Below are 17196 nucleotides of genomic sequence, written 5' to 3'. Positions count from 1 at the left end.
TTGCACTGGAAGCATGATTCTGAAGTATTGCTTGCCGATTCTGAACTACTGATTTGATCATTATATTCTCCAAGAAGAAAATGAGAATTGACAGTGAAGGACTACTAATACATTTTGACCTTCTCACTAAGCACTTTAAATCATCAAAATTACATGAAGACAATAGACAGGCCTACTTTTTAGATGAAAGCAAGTTTCTTATAAAAACAAGGAATGTATGTAGTCATGCAAAGCACTTCTATTTTACCAATGCCTCATACATTTTTCTAATGTTGGGTACCAATAAATAATGGATCCATTAGAAAGCTCTTAAGGCTCCTATGTACAATAGTGAGTTCTCTTACACTATATCATGGTATTTTTTGTGTATGGCTTTAAGAATAAATTTACATTACTAACTTGAATTTCTGACAGGACAGTATCATCGCTGTACATCTTGCTTCTATACTCTCATTTTAAAATTACCATCTAAGTATGTGCATTAGATAACTATATAGGAAAAAGTAGAAGCCACACTGATGGTTTATGTCTTTAGTTGTAGTTAATCAGAAAGATGAAATCTGAGCATTGTGGTTTGAAAGCAGACCAAGAAAAAACAGTCCATTAGATTCTGATTTTAAAGTAACCAGCAAAAGCTTGAAATGGAGCTGTGGTACACGAAGTAAAATGCTAGCCTTGAGAAAACTGAAACAAAAAATAAATTCTGGGACAAAGCTAGGCCCTGAGTTCAAGCCCTAGTATTAGCACCAAACAAATAAATTAATTAATAAGGTAATTAATTAATTAAAACTAAATTAATGGTCTCATGTGGAGAGGCATGTAAAATGTAACATGCGTGGTAATGGTTTATGTATTATTTTGTAATAAGGCATATTATCATTTGTCCTAATCACTAATATTTTATGTGGACTTTTTTGTACAATAAACCCTCAATTTAGCATGCATGTATATGTGTGTGTACATGTGCGAACATGTGTGTATGTGTATATGTGTTTGTGTGCTGTTGCAATGTTGCTTGCCAATGTGGACAGGGTGAGGCTGAAAAAAAGCTAACTGTGTTGCAATGTTTTTATTTATCAGTGTTCTGTCATGTCATTTCAGTGGAACCATCCTTTGTACATATTATTTGTCTAATAATATCATAATCAAAGCATTTACAATATTAAGTTAGAAAAAGAGACCGCTTCAGCTCTTATTGTATGTTAGGTAAGAAGATTCAGACATAATTAGTTGGTAAGTTGTTGCTATAAGATGAGTGTCAGTACAAAATACGTATTTGACCTCTTAAATTGGTTATACTTTTAAGATACACTCATAGAGTGATTTGGACTGACTTGACCAAACAGGAATTACTCTCTGATTATTCCTGTGAAACACAAGTTGGATAAACTCTTTCCGGATTTCTGTTGAAAATCACTTTCTTTGCAAGATTATATCTATTCTCACTAAGAGATAATCCAACCCATATTATGTTTGAATATCCCATCTTATTCATTGAAAATAAGTATTGTGGATATGCTTGTTAGATATTCCTTTCAAAAACGAACAAACAAAAAGCAAGTGTTATTTCCAGATTGTGGGTGCATTTGAAGGTGTTTTGTACATGCACAGGTATCTTTACTAATGGCTCTTTTGTGGGAGAAAATACGGCGACTTTAACAAATAAGGCTTTTTGAATATCTCTTCCAATATACATAACATCTCAGAGCAAGTCTTGCAATTTCTGAAAATCTTTTGAATATTTTAGTATTATTTCAGTTCATTGACTGTAGAGCTAAAATTTCTGAAATATTGTTAAGATCTGAAAATGTAAGTGGGTATATACCCTTTTTTATGCTTCATTTTATGAAAACCCAGTTTTTATGAAAGTAAATGGAATAGAATAAAAGAATTAAGTGAATTGGGTAAGCTAATTATTAGTGTAATTTTGTTTTCTATTAATAGTCTATTGAATGTAGATGATGCAGTTAAATTATTTCCTCTATACTTCAGTTAGGTTTAGAATCTTTATAGTTATCAGTGAACTTTTAGTATAAATAAAGGTCTTTTAAAATGATTAGTATTAACCTTGTGCTTTTTGTCCTACTCCCAAGAAAATGAGTTATTTTTAAGTGTTAATAGTTTATCATTATGATTATCATAGCGAATCATTATCATTATCATAGGGACTTAAAAATGCAGTAGTATTGTTGTCTTTTTAAACCAATTGTATTCACAAGTTGGAGAGTCTTTAATTCATAATTAGGTCTTGGTGTCAATGATTTTTAACCTCTTGTTCCTAACATTAATAATAGTTAAGACTGCATTTTTGGGTATATGAAAGGTAAAATATTTATCTGGGGTCAAATGTGATTTTATATCAGTCTTTCTTTAATAACATTTTAAAGTAGTAAATTTCTCTCAAAATGGTGGGTATAAAAAGCAATCAAAATACTTCTAATGGTAAACAATTTAGGTGAGCTACAATGTGGAAACGATTGCTCCAAAAGACCTGCAGTCTGTTTCCATCAGAATTGGGCAGGTCATTTTTTCAGTAAGACTGTGTTAACCAGAGATGGGGTACCCAGGCAGTGAAGTGTTGAGTGAAGGCATAAAATATTATTTCTACTATTTTGAGCTAGAAATCAAGAATTGTTATAGTTTAGCAGTTCCTTTCACCAGGGAGGTATAAATTGATTATGAACTTGGAGTTTTCTTATTACAGTTACTTATTTTCTTTTTTTGTTGTTGTTGGTCATGGGGCTTGATCTCTGGGCTTGGGTGCTGTCCCTGCGCTCTTCCACTCAAGGCGAGCGCTCTACCACTTGGACCACAGTGCCACTTCCAGTTTACTAGTGGTTTATTAGAGATAAGAGTTTCACAGTCTGTCCTGCCCGAGCTGGCTTTGAAGCACAATCCTCAGATCTCAGCCTACTGAGTAGCTAGCATTATAGGCGTGAGCCACCGGTGTCCAGCTTAGTTACCTATTTTCTAACAAAGATAAAGGAAATATTATTAGAGTGTGCACAATAATTTTGGGAATTTTCCTAGAATTAGTAGGCTGAGTGCTGGTATTTAGTTATAAAATAGAATGAAGTTAGTTCATATAGTGGGAATGGAACGCAAGCTAACACTTACCGTGTGTAGAATGTTGTACTAGTAATTCCAACTCTGAAGACTTAAATATCATCATCTTAGAATTAAAAATAGAAATAGTTTCACTTGATGGGATTATTGTGAGGATTAAATTAGATACCAAAGGTAAAGTACTTGGAAAACCAATCAGAATTTGATACTTTCTACCTTTTATTTTATCATGTGATATATTCTAATATTTTGACTCATGGTTTAAGGTCAGATGTCTCCATTGTTTTTAATTATATTTTTATTAAATAGTTGTACGAAATGTTTTCCATTCAATGAATCAGTTTATAATTACAATGGATCTTTACATAACTTTCTCACATTTTTCCAAACCTCAACCCACTTTCGTTTTTATTAGTTTCATACTATCTGCATTGAATATTATGGCTTAACTCTCTACTTCCATAAGTCTCTTTATTTCTTCCCTTTGATTTCCCCTCACATTTTCCAAGTGGTAGCCTCCTGGCATTCATTTTGTTGGATTAAAAGTTCAATTTTATAAGAAATTACACCTGTTAAATACTCCTCTACAAATAGCATGCTTTGATTAATACTGTTGTTTAACTTGCATAAAATTCTGGCTTCTAAATACGCGTTCTTTTTGTGTCTGGCTGTGACTTCGTTTACTTAACATAATTTGAGTTCTATCCATTTCTTTGCAAATGCTGTAACAGTCTTTATAATGGATGGGTGCAATCCAATTGTGTATATGTGCAACACTTTCTCCAACCATCCCTCTGCTAAAGTGCGTCTGGGCTGTTTCCATAAATTCTCTACGGTGAGTAGTGCAGTAGTGAACATGATTGTGAGAGTGATTTTATGCTAACCTTTTGGAAAAAATCATCACTGTTTTTCTGGGAGCAATCCTCTAGCCAATTTTCCAGAATTAGCACATCCCTTCCTTCATCTACATCACAACGTTTTTCAGGTCCTCAAAAACACACTACTCCCTACAGGTACCAATCAGCTAAATCTACACTGTGCCCATATTCTTTTGTTGTTGTTATTGTTTTCTTTCCGGTCGAGGGGCCTGAACTCTGGGCCCCTCTGGTGCTGTCCCTCAGCTTTTTTGCTTAAGGCTAGCAATCTACCACAGCGTCATTTCTGGCTTTCTTCTTTTTGCTTATGTGGTGCTGAGAAATCAAACCCAGTGCCTCAGGCATGCAAGGCTAGAGCTCTACCACTGAGCCACTTTCACAGCCCCGATGTGCCCATATTCTTTTAATACATTTTTCATAATTTTACACATAATTTAGTGAGAACATTCTATGTACTTTCCTAATGAGGGAATGAGGTATATGACAATAGAGCAAAAGTAAGAGATATGGAATTAAATTAGCTATTATCATATTTTAAATAATTTTCAGCTCTAACTCATAGCCTCATTTAGTATTATTTTAATCTTTATTTGATTACTTCACCTATCCCCTAAATTAAAACATGTGAATTATATACAAAGGCAAAAAAGTGTGGTTTGATTTTGACACTCATGTGTGAGGATGCACAATATGGGCAAATAAAGGGATTGGAATTAATAGCCATTATCCATTTTGTTAAATGGTTTTCTCAAACTGATTCTCACAATTCATATTTCATTCAACAACAAGAAACATGTGAAAATTCCCTTTGTTTTGCTCCTCATTAAACTTGTTTCCATGTTATTTTGTAATGAAGGATGATTTCATAAATCTACTGTAGATACAAAAATATGTTAAATATTTCTATATGTATGCATTGATATAAATATAAACATATATATATTATAAAGGTTATAATGATAAATTATAACTTCTGTAACTGTACAATTTACTAAATTATTAAAAACATGGGCGACTCAGGCCTGGAATCCGGGTTACTCAGGAGGCTGAGATCTGATGATCATGGTTTGAAACCATCCTGGTCAGGAAAGTCCATGAGCCTCTTATCTCCAAACAACCAACAGAAAATCAGAATTGGAACTGTGGCTCATAGTAGTAGAATGATAGCCTTGAGAGAAAAGACTCAGAGATATCACCCAGGCTCTTAGTACAAGAACTAAAATCTACCCCCAAAAAGTATTTAATTTACACCTGTGTAAATAGAGTATTTCCTTCACCCAAATGCACATCCATGCTCATTTGCAAAGTAACACTCTTATGTTTGGAGTACCACATAATATTATCACTTAAGTAGAAAGTATTACAACATGGATAAATTCTACCTCTCTCATGGATTTTTCTCCACTCAAATATTCAAATCTTGCAATTATTCCCATTATTTAAAGTCATAGCTTTTTTTTTTCTTTAATACACATAAGATTGGAATTTGAATTGAGTGTCTTGTGTCTCCTAAATGGATGTTCTTACCACTTTGGCATGCCCACAGCCCTAAATTATCCTGATTAACTTTCAGATAGAATCTTGCTTCCAACTTGTGTGTGATCGTGGGCTCAGTCTACTTTATGTTATACTTCCTGGAATTTAGAATAACAAGTGCCTGGCATTGTGTACAGATCTTTCTGTCTAGTCTGAGCTTTAACCACTATCCTCACAATAGTAGACTCCCTCGTAGTCAGGATTTTCATAAGCTTATCATAGCTATTTTTAAAAAAATCTTTTCATTTCCTGCAGGTTCTTGAGTACTGAGTTAATTGGTGTTTTCTTGGGTTGTTTTGTTTCTTTTGAATGTATGTGTTGAGTTGTTCCTCATTTTTCCTTTGGTTTCTTTCACTCAAGTTCTTACTTATAGTGCGGAAAAACCAATTCTTCTTTCTCAAGATAGTCAAGGTGAACATTATTTATTCCAAAACAATTCCAGTAATATTTAAACACCTTCAGAAATTTCGAGAAGATGGCAGAGGAGAATCTGGTGGCTAAACAAGCTCTTGCATAGAAAGCAGTTCTAATGTTCCAATGAACAGTCCTAGGCACACCAAGTGTGCCATCACAGTACAGAGAGTTTGGGCAGAGTGGGAAAATCCAGGTAAGGAGACAGATCTGAGCATTTTCCAGCAGCCATGGCTGAGGTTGCTGTGGCGACTGTGGTGCCATCCATAGCCGCCATAACTACAACCCAGAGAGTCTGGGATAAATGTGCCAGATGCAGCGGGCAAGCAGATTTTACTCTACACGAGCAAGAACTGACAAGTAGCAGATATCTTCATCCTGCAGATAGCAGACCAGAGGCTACCCAGGAACCCACACTCCAGTGTGAGTACAAAACTGACATCCTCTCTCCTTCTCAAAGGGAGCAGAGGAGGGAAGGACACCCCTCCCCCCAACACCGGAGATATCCACCTTTGATGTAGACAAAAGCCTGGCTAAGTAGCTAGATCCAACTCAGTTCTTTGATGAAAACAAAAGAGTCATTTAGCGAGTCACAAGTACCTACCCTGACCTGCCATTCTCAACTCCACCCATGGGAAAGTCACCAAAACAAGGCAGAGAAAGCTACACCCACGAAGAGTGGCCTTCTTCACTGGGTAAACAGAGCCAGAGGCTGCCGCTCCCTACAACAGCCCTGACAATCAATTGAAATTCATTAAACATAAACCCTGAGAATGGCTCCAGGCTGGGCTTTGTGAATGTCTCAGAAGCTAGCCCCTCAGGGAAGCTACGGTTTGCTGAAAGGCCTCAACTTTACCCAGAACCCAGCCTTATCACAGCAACTCCAAACTAGAGGAAACAGCCACCTCCCTCTTTTGTGATACTCAAAGCAGATCTCCCTCCCACTGAACTAGCCTGGGAGGCGATCACAAATTCTGGGTAAATAAACAGAATTTTTTCTGCCTGCCCAAACAAACTGACTTAAGAAACCAATCAAGCCACAGAAAACCAAACACCACAAGCAAACCAGAGACTCCACCAAGAGACTGATTACTGACACAAGGGAGATACAGGATCTTCCCATCAACCCCCCAAAAACAAAATCAAAGAAGTCTTTTTTGGTATCTTTTTAAATTTTTACTTTTTAATTATAAAAATTGTTTTCATTAATCTTTTTTTTCTTCCTCTTATAACTTTTATTTTAGGTGTATGTGTGTGTGTGTGTGTGTGCTTTTTTTAAAAAAAGTTTACTGACATGTTGGTATTTTGTTCTTTCTTTCTCATTCGTTTTACTTTTTCATCTTTTGTTCTTTTTGCATGAATTATTTGTTGTTCTGTTCACCTCCTATATACCTGTCATTGATTATAAGACCTTATCCCCAATTGTGTACATTCTTAATCCAAATATGTATTACTCAATTCAAAACCTCTTAGGATTAAATTCCTTAATAGCAGTATTATTTATTTATACCTATAAATTATTTTAAGTATTTTTATTTTTTAGTTTTTCAGGTCTCCTTTCTATCCCTCCCCTCCTCTCATCCCCGTTCATCTCTCAATTTTACTTCTTTAAATTTTCATTACTTTTAAGAGTTTCACTTTTTAAATTTAAATATTTGTATTTCCTTTTTTGCTTGTCTCTTGTTTAATTTTTTTTCTTCTCTCTTTTCTATCATTCTTTCCAATCCATTTCCCTCTGTGAGATTAGGACTTGGTTAATTTCACTCTCCTTTTACCTTTCCACATCCCTCTAACCCTGTTTTCCCCACCTTTCTCCCTAAACATAACAATTTCTGGTTTTTCAAATTATTCTTTGGTATTCTTAGCCCATTAAAACATAGTTATTTAATGTTGAATGGACTGTATCTGTTGAACTAGATTGCATCTTCAAACATTTGACTATGCAATTACAGGGCTTTGGTTGATGCTTGCCTTAAAATGGTGTTCTAGCACAAAACTGGCATTACTTTCATCCCAAATGGGCAGAACAAGCATGAAAAACACAAGGAAAATGGCAAGTCCGGGTATCTCAATTCCCATTCAAGATAATCAGGTGACAGAACAGATAATGAATAATCCAGATGAGAGTTCCCAAAAAGCTCTACAAACACTACTGGTAAACATGGTGAATGAAAAGATTGAAACCCTGCAAAGGACTCAGTGTGAACTTGTTAGGGAGAGAGAGGAGGCAAACCAAAGATCAAAACAGGAAGCTCATGGGCTTGAGAAAGCTACTCAAAGATTGATACTGGTATTGCATGAGCAGGTTGAGAATACTCAAAGAGAAATAAAGGAATTGTGTGAGCAGGCTGAGATCAGTCAAAGAGAACTACAGAAGTTACATGAACGTGAGAAATCTAATCAAAGAGTAATACAAGAATTGCAAGAGCTGGATGAGCATAGACAAAGATCAATAGAGCCATTCATGGAATCCATAAACACTCACCTGAAAGGAGTCAGGGAGACCACAAAGGGAATGCTGAATGGAGCCCAACAGAAGGAATGGGAGTCCAAGGAAACCATAACCAATCAACTAAGTGATTTGAGAGTAAACACTGAACACCAAATTAAGGAAGTAAAGAATTTCATACAAGATCTAAAACACAGCTCCAACAAAGAATTTGAAGCCATAACAGCCGACCAATTAAAAGGAAAAGAAATGAAAAATAAAGTCTTGACAGTAGGTTAGCCTATGCAGAAGATTGAATCTCCGGCATTGAAGACAGCCTAGGTATTATAGAGAAAAAACATACAACTATCCAAGACAAATTCAAGAAAGATGATAGATCTATTCAACATTTGAAAGACACCATCAGAAGGCCTTATCTGAGGGAAATGGGTGTAGAGGAGCACAAAGAGACAGAAGGTAATGGTATAGAAAATGTGTTCAACAGGATCCCAGCAGAGAACTTCCCAACAAGCAAAAAGATAGGCATATTCAGATACAAGAAGCTTTTAAAACTCTAAATAGACCAGACAAGAACAGGACTTCCCATCGTCCAACTAATTATAAGCCACACAGGATCAATTCAGACCAAGGAAAAGATCCTTAAAGCTGTCAAGGAGCAAAGATCAGTCACCTATAAAGGAAAACCAATTAGAATCACCTCAGATTTCTCAAAAGAGAAAATTAAAGCAAGAAGAACCTGGAATGGTGTATGCCATGCTCTAAAGAGAAACAACTATCAACCAAAAATAGTGTACCCAGCTAAACTCTCCTTCATAATTGAAGGTCTAATAAAAATCTTCCATAGCAAAGAAAAACAAACAATATATCTCCACCAAATCAGCTCTACAAAAGATACTTAAAGATGTCCTAAACATAGAAAAACAACAAGACCACAATAAAGGCCAAGAAACCACATACAAACAGAATCCAAGAACCATAGAAAGAATCCAGAAGGCGCAGCACCCAAGAAGGTGGATAAAATGGCAGGAGCACCCAAATACCTCTCAGTCCTCTCTCTCAATATTAGGGGATGTAACTCTCCAATTAAGTGACGTAGACTGTCTAGTTGGTTTAAAATGCAAGATTCTTCTATCTTCTACCTTCAGGAATCACAACTTGCCTATAAAAATCAAACACATTTTGAAAGTGAAAGGCTGGAACAAAATCTACCAAGCAAACGGCCCCCAAAAACAGGCAGGAGTTGCAATCCTAATATCAGATAAAATAGACTTCAAATTAACATTATTGAGGAGAGATAAAGAAGGTTACTACATACTAATATCTCTTTCAGGAGGATATTAAAATTCTAAATATTTGCCAAACAATAGTGCACCCAAATTTATCCAAGAAATACTACTTTAAATCTCACATAGATCCAACGACATTAATTGTTGGGGACTTTAACAAACCGCTATTCCCACTAAATAGATCAACTCGGCAAAAACTCAACAGAGAAACCGCAGATCTCACCAAGTGCATACATCAACTGATTTAGCAGACATCTAGCAAATATTCATCCAGTAGCATCAGAGTACACTTTTTACTCAGCAGCACATGGAACATTTTCCAAATCAAACTTGTCAAAATTCAGAAACATTGAATTCATATCTTGCATTCTATCAGACCAAAAGGGAATAAAATTAGAACTCAACACAAAAAGCCACCAAAGAAAGTCCAGTAAAAGATGGAGACTGAAAAACACTCTGTTCAAACATCAGTGAGTCATGGAAGAGCTTAGAATCGAAGTTCAAATGTTCATATTATTCAACAAAAACTAGCACAGAGATTTTCTGCTCCTCTGGGACACAGAAAAGGCACGATTTAGAGGCAAGTTTATAGCTCTGAGTTCCTATAAAAACAAATTAGAGAGACCTGGAACCAACAATTTAATGAGATCTGACACTCCTTGAAAAAGAGAATCAAGATAAACCCCAATCCAGTTGATGGAAAGAAAGAATTAAAATTCAATCAGAATTAAATGAATTAGAATCCAAAAAACCCATATGAAGAATCAACAAAATGAGAAGGTTCTTCAAAAAAATTAACAAAATTGACAGACCCTTAAAAAAGAAAAAGAAGAGAACACACCCAAATTAATAAACTCAGAGATGAGAATGGAAACATCACTAAAAAAACAACCAAGATTTAGAACATTATAAAGGAATACTGCTCAAAACTTTATGCTAATATGTTTGAGAACTTGGCAGAAATGGACATTTTCCTGGCAAATATTGACATGCAGAAACTAAGATGAGTTAAACCATCTTAACAGGCCCATATCAAGCATTGAAATAGAAAGAGCAATAAGAGAACTCCCATCTAAGAAAAACCCAGGAATAGATGGTTATACAGCAGAATTCTACAAGGTCTTCAAAGCAGAGCTCACACCAATAGTCCTCCAACTCTTCAATGAAATTGAAAGAGAAAGTTCACTACCGAACACTTTCTATGAAGCCATCATAACTCTCATCCCCAAACCCTCATCAAAGAAAAAGCACTATAGACCCATTTCTTTGATGAACATTGATGCAAAGCCTCTCACCAAAATTTTAGCTAATCAACTTACAATTCATCCAAAAAATCATACACCATGAGCAAACAGTATTCATTTCAGGGATGCAAAGCTGCTTCAATATGCACAAATCAATTAACATAATTCATCACATCATCAAGACCAAGTATAAGAACCACATGGTTATCTCAATAGTTGCAGAAAAAGCCTTTGACAAGATCCAACACCCCTTTATGGTGAAGGTCCTGGAAAAATTAGGAATCTATGGAACATTCCTCAATACAATAAAGGTTGTGTATGACAAAACTACAGAAAGCATTATACTCAATGGTGAAAATCTAAAGCTATTCCCTTTAAACTCTGGAAAGAGACAAGGAGGCCCACTCTCTCTACTGCTCTTCAGTGCAAACATAAAGAGGAACCCAATAGGGAAAGAAGAAGTATAGCTTTCCCTCTTGGCAGATGACATGATCTTGTATTTAAAGACCCCGCTCCCAACTTACTCAAGGTTACTCAAAACTTGGGCAAACTAGAAGGGTATGAAATTAACCCTCAAAAATCAATGGCTTTTCTGTATGCCAACAATGAGAAAATTGTGGCTGAAATTGGGAAAGCAACTCCATTTGTAATAGCCCCACAAAAAAATAAAATACCTACGAATTAACTTAATCAAAGGAGTGAAGGACCTCTATGATGAAAACTTTAAATACCTGAAAAAGGAAATCAAAACAAACTTAGAAAGTGGAAAAACTCCCATGTTCCTAGATTGGAAAGATCAAATCGTGATAATGGCAATACTTCCCAATGGTATCTACAAATTGAATGTGATACCTATCAATATTCCAACCTCACTCTTCAAGGACATAGGAAAGGCAATCCAAAAATTCATATGGAACAATAAAAGACCCTGAATAGCAAAAACGATCCTTAACAGAAAGAACAGTGTAGGAGGAAAATAAGTACCAAATTTCAAACTCTTCTACAAAGCCATAGTAAGCAAAACAGCTTGGTGCTGGCACAAGAACAGACCTCAGGACAAATGGAATAGAATTGAAATGAACTTAAAGACCTACATCCATCTAATCTTTGATAAGATAGCTGAAAAAAATAGAATGGAAGAAAGACAGCCTCTTCAGTAAGTGGTACTCTCAAAATTGGTTAACTACTTGTAGAAAAATAAATCTAGATCCTTATATATCACCCTGTAGCAGAATCAACTCCAAATGGATCAAAGACCTCACAATATGAAGACACTCTGAAAACATTACAGGATGGAATAGGAGAAACCCTAGATCTCCTTGGTACAGGCCGAAAATTGCTTAATATATACCCAGAAACACAACAAATCATAGAAAGGTTGACAAATGGAACTGCATGAAATTGCAGAGCTTTTATATGGCAAAGGACATAACTCGCAAGATCCATAGAAAGTCCACAAATTGGGAGAAGATCTTCACTAGCCATACAATGGACAAGGGTCTTATATCTAAAATATATCTGGAACTCCAAAAAATTAAATCCCCCAAAAACAAATCCTAAAAGAATCAACAGCCCAATAAATAAGTGATCTAAAGGCTTAAAGAGAAACTACTCTGAAGAGGAAGGAAAGATGGCCAATAGACACATGAAGAAATGCTCAACCTCCCTAGCTATAAAAATTGCAAATCAAAACAACATTGAGATACCACCTCACCCCAGTTAGAATGGCTATAATCAAGAACTCTAAAAACAACAGATGCAGGAGGAGATGTTGATAGGGGAACCCTACTGCATTGTTGGTGGTATTGTAAACTTGTTCAACCACCTTGGAAAGGGTATGGAGGTTCCTCAAAAGACTTCATATGGAGCTTCCCTATGACCCAGCAATCACACTTTTGGGCATTTACGCAAATGATCACAAAGAAGACCACACTAAAGTTCCCAGCACAACTATGTTTATGGCAACATTATTTACCATAGCTAAGCCTGGAACCAACCCACATGCCCCTCCATAGATGAATGGATCAATAAATTGTGGTATATATACACAATGGAATTTTTTGCCTCCATCAGAAAGAATGACATTGCCCCATTGTTAGGAAAATGAAAGTCTTGGGAAAAATTATATTAAGTGAAGTAAGCCAAGCCCAAGTACACTTAGGCCCCATGGTTTCCCTTATTGGTAATAAATAGGATATGTCTGAGACAAGCAGAAAAGGTAAGATTCGTTGATGTTAGGTGAAATGTACCCCAAGATAAGCATTCAAATATTTTTTCTTTCATGCGATTGTTTCTAACATATTTATAAGATGAATTTTTGTTGCTTTGTATGTCCCTTCCCCACCATAAAGCTCCTGTTTTCACTGTATTATATGTTGGTATAGTTTGTGGAGGGGAAGGGAAAAAACAAATCTTTTAAAAAAAAGGATAGAGTTGGATCCATTGTAACAATGAGATATACAAGATGTTTTGTCGAAAAATGAACTTTAAAATTTTCGCAAGGTGGGGCATAATCGGGGGGAGGGGCAGGAGGGATGAGATGGAAAGTGATAGGAAGTGGAAACAAAAGAGGAGGCAACAATGCTTGCTAAGAAATGTACTCATTATCTTGCCCATGTAATTGAAACTCTTCTGTATGGTATTTTCAGAATAATAAAAAAAAACCTTCATACCTATTAATGGTATACGAATTCTATGTGTTTAGAAGGGTCTTTTTATCTTCACAGCCGTTTTTGGCATACACAGACATATCATGGATTATATGAAGATAATAAATTTCCAGACGCTTGCCAGGAGGAGTAAAACCTACAGTTTATTTTTTTCCAGATGCTTCCCATTTCATGAAAGAAATATGCTGCTTGATGTATGATTTCACAAAATTATATTACTAGAAAGAACTTAAACAATCATCTAACATTACAGAGATCAGGGAGATGAATTGATCTCTTGAATAATTTACTTTTGGGTCAAATAGAGCAGGCGGCCAAAAAGAGAGTAGACTTTAGAGAAACATGATGAGTTGTATGTAAATAGGTGCTTAGCTGATTTTGTTCATTTGTGAACTAATACAGGGAAATAAAGTACAGCAAGGTAAAAAAAAAAACAAATAAAGAACTCTGCATGGAAATACTCATTTGTGTGTGTGTGTGTGTGCGCACACGTGACTGTACACACACATGAATGTTCATGTGCTCATGCATGCATTCATCATTCCTGCTCTAAGCATCTGTGCCCAAGGTAGTGGTCTACCACTTGAGCCACTGCTGCACTTCTGGTTTTTTGGAGATAATCACATGTTTTTTCATGATTGTACTGGCTTTGAAAAGTGGTTTTCAGATCTCGGCCTCCAGAGTAGCTAGCTAAGCTGATTCACCCTCTGAGTAGCTCGCTAAAATTCTGTTTGTCCTCTATGCTTCATTGCTTTTTTATTCTTTTTCTGAGGTAATCACAAACCTGTCATATAAATGTCTAATTGCTTTAAAAATACTGTTACTGTTTGGCACCAGGGGCTCCAATCTGTACTCTTAACTACATAGGAGGCTTGAGAACAGAAACCAGGCCAAATTTTAGGGGAGTTCCTTCTCAATCTATAGCTGGGTGCATTGGATCATTTCCACCATCGTGCACTATCTAGAGACTAAGATTGGAAGGACTGCAGGATCCAGGAAGCTAGACAAGTTGGTGTGCAACTCTGATGCCATTGATGATGGGAAACTTAAAAGGACAGATCAGGTGCATGTTCTTGTGGAAAGGGAACCCTTATCCTAAAATTAACCACTGATATAATGCCAGCCTAGCAAGAACAATACCCCAATTTGAAATCCTCACAATTTTCCAAAACCAAAATAAATACATACATTAACATCCCAAAACTTAGTACAATCTGTTTTTTGCTCTAATATCATCTTTATCTGATTATCATATGACATGGCAGAATAGTTTCTTCATTAAACTTATGATATATTTTAAAAGAACTAGAAAATTCTTTCTCACTTATTAAGTGCAAACGAATGGTATATTACCTCTTTTCTTACATATTTGACTGCCACTAAAAATCCATTCAATGATTAGTATAGTAATATATTCTGATTTATTACTTTATTTGTAACAGTTGTTAAACATGTTGCTTTCTGCTGAAGTATACGTATTTAAATAGTCATAACACAGGGTGCTATATGCTGAGTCCTGGGAAAGACTGCTACGTGCTGAGTTTTTCAAAGCATGCCACGCACTGAGTCCTATACACAGCGTGCTATGGACTCCCTCCTTCAAAGGGTGCTGTGTGCTGAGTCATCCCAAAGGCTACTATATGCTAAGTCCTTCAAAGGACACATTGTGCTGACTCTTTTTCTTAGTGTGCTTTGTGCTGTTTTTTGAAGTATGCTGTGTGCTGAGTCATCTCAAAGGGTGCTATGTTCTGAGTCCTTGAGAGGTAGTTTTCCCCAACAATCTCTCTCAGTCTCTCAGTCTCTCTCTCTCTGTCTCTCTCTCTAACTGGGTCACTGTGCACGTTCTTGACATGTGGAGTGGAGAGGCTTGGAGGAGTCTCCTCTAGTGGTGGGGCTGAGGGGAGATTCGATCCCCTGAGCAAGTGCTAGGGTTGGCGGGGATTGCAGAGCTGAGCTGAGGCTGTAATTACCGTGGCCTGGAAGGCTTAGGGCCCAGTCAGGGCTGCTCTTGTGTGCAAGGGTAGGGGGCAGAGCCAAGGGGAAGAGGGGACTGGGCAGAGGTGAGGAGGAGCCAGGGTCCCGGGGCCTCACTGTGTAGTCAGCTGTGGCCAGGGTCTCCCAGGGGTAGGTGTACATGCGCAGAGGATGTGAGGCGGCCTGCAAGAGGAGTAGAATTAGAGAGAGAGAGAGCAGAGAAGATCAAGGATAGGCACGAGGGTAAGTGGCTTCACATGCTCTCTTCGTGGATCAATAGAAAAATAGCCAAAATGAGAATAAAGGAAACAAATGTACAGCCAAGAAGAATATAGTTAGAATAAAGGTAGAGGCAATAAAGGTGCAGCCAAGTATATAGGAAGCCTTGAACCAACACCCCCTTCCTGCAAGCATGCTTCCATGAAGCTTATGCTTTGTCTGGTGTGATCTCTCATGCAGATTCAGCAGGAGGTATCATGGCATTTCTTCCTTTTTTATTTTTTAATTGAAGCTCATGAATGTCTTGGTGCACAGAAGACATAAATCTAAAGATCATCCGGAAAATGACTGGAAATATAAGAATAAGAATTGGGAGAATTGATCTGACAATGGTAATTATAATTATTACATTAATCCAATCCAGAGGATTGAGGGCCTCCACCTTATGCTTAAATAATGCTGCCAAAGATTGTAAACTTTTTACATCTAAATGAGCTTTACTAACTGCTGTAATTTTATCCTGTAAGCCTCCATAACATGAGAGATTTCTTTATCTCTCCAGACTGCTAACCAATGATTTTTGGTGGCATTCCAATTAAAAAAAAATGTTATATTTTAGAACAGTAACACAGATATATTTAAAACTAGCATGACATTTAACTGAGAGTTGTGTTTTTAAATTTTTAACTTCCTGACCTATAGCCAGAACCACTTCCTCCAGAGCATTTATTTTCATTTCTAACTTTTTATCTATAATTTGTTGTTCTGCTAGGGCTAATGAAACATATTTGTTTAAATCAGTAACAAAATGATCAGTGTTTACTTCATTTACTAAGGCTGCTGTAGAAATTGCTAAAGAGCTAATTATTGTTAATAAAGCACTTATTCCTAAAATCAAGGCCGCAACAAAGCATTTTGGCTGAAACACAATATACAGAATTTTCAGCATTTGTAAAGCAGAATTTTTAAACTAAGGGTCATTTTATAGATCTACACATAACATTACATATGAACGTCTTTTTAAAATAACAAATCCAGAATATGTTTTATCCAGAGAAGAAGTAAGACAATTAGTAAAAATATAATCCTTACAGCTAATATAATAAGATTTTCCTTGATTAATAATGATTAAATTATCTAGTTTTCTAGCTAAAATTCCCATAGGATAATCTACACATGCTCTTACCCCAATTGCAGTACTCTTAGTTTCTTTGAGCTTTTTCAGTAAAATCATGTTTGTTGCTGCAAAAAGTCTAAACAAATACAGATGAATGCCCATTTTATTGTGAAAGGGAGGGTGACTCACCAAAACGGAAGCCACCCACGCTGGAGTGAGCCAACTTTTCAGGGGTTCCCCGTGCCTATCAGGAGCATAGCCATTAAACTTTCCTGAATTATGTTTTAAGTAGGTGGCATAATCATAATCGGGGTTAGTAATGGAAAAATCAATAATACTATCTGGTGCCC

Source organism: Dipodomys merriami, unplaced genomic scaffold (genome assembly GCF_024711535.1).
Source record: "Dipodomys merriami isolate MVZ:Mamm:240054 unplaced genomic scaffold, mDipMer1.0.p SCAF_167, whole genome shotgun sequence".
Classification (NCBI taxonomy): Eukaryota; Metazoa; Chordata; class Mammalia; order Rodentia; family Heteromyidae; genus Dipodomys; species Dipodomys merriami.
The sequence above is the reverse complement of the archived record's forward strand: the minus strand, read 5'-3'. Positions refer to the sequence as shown.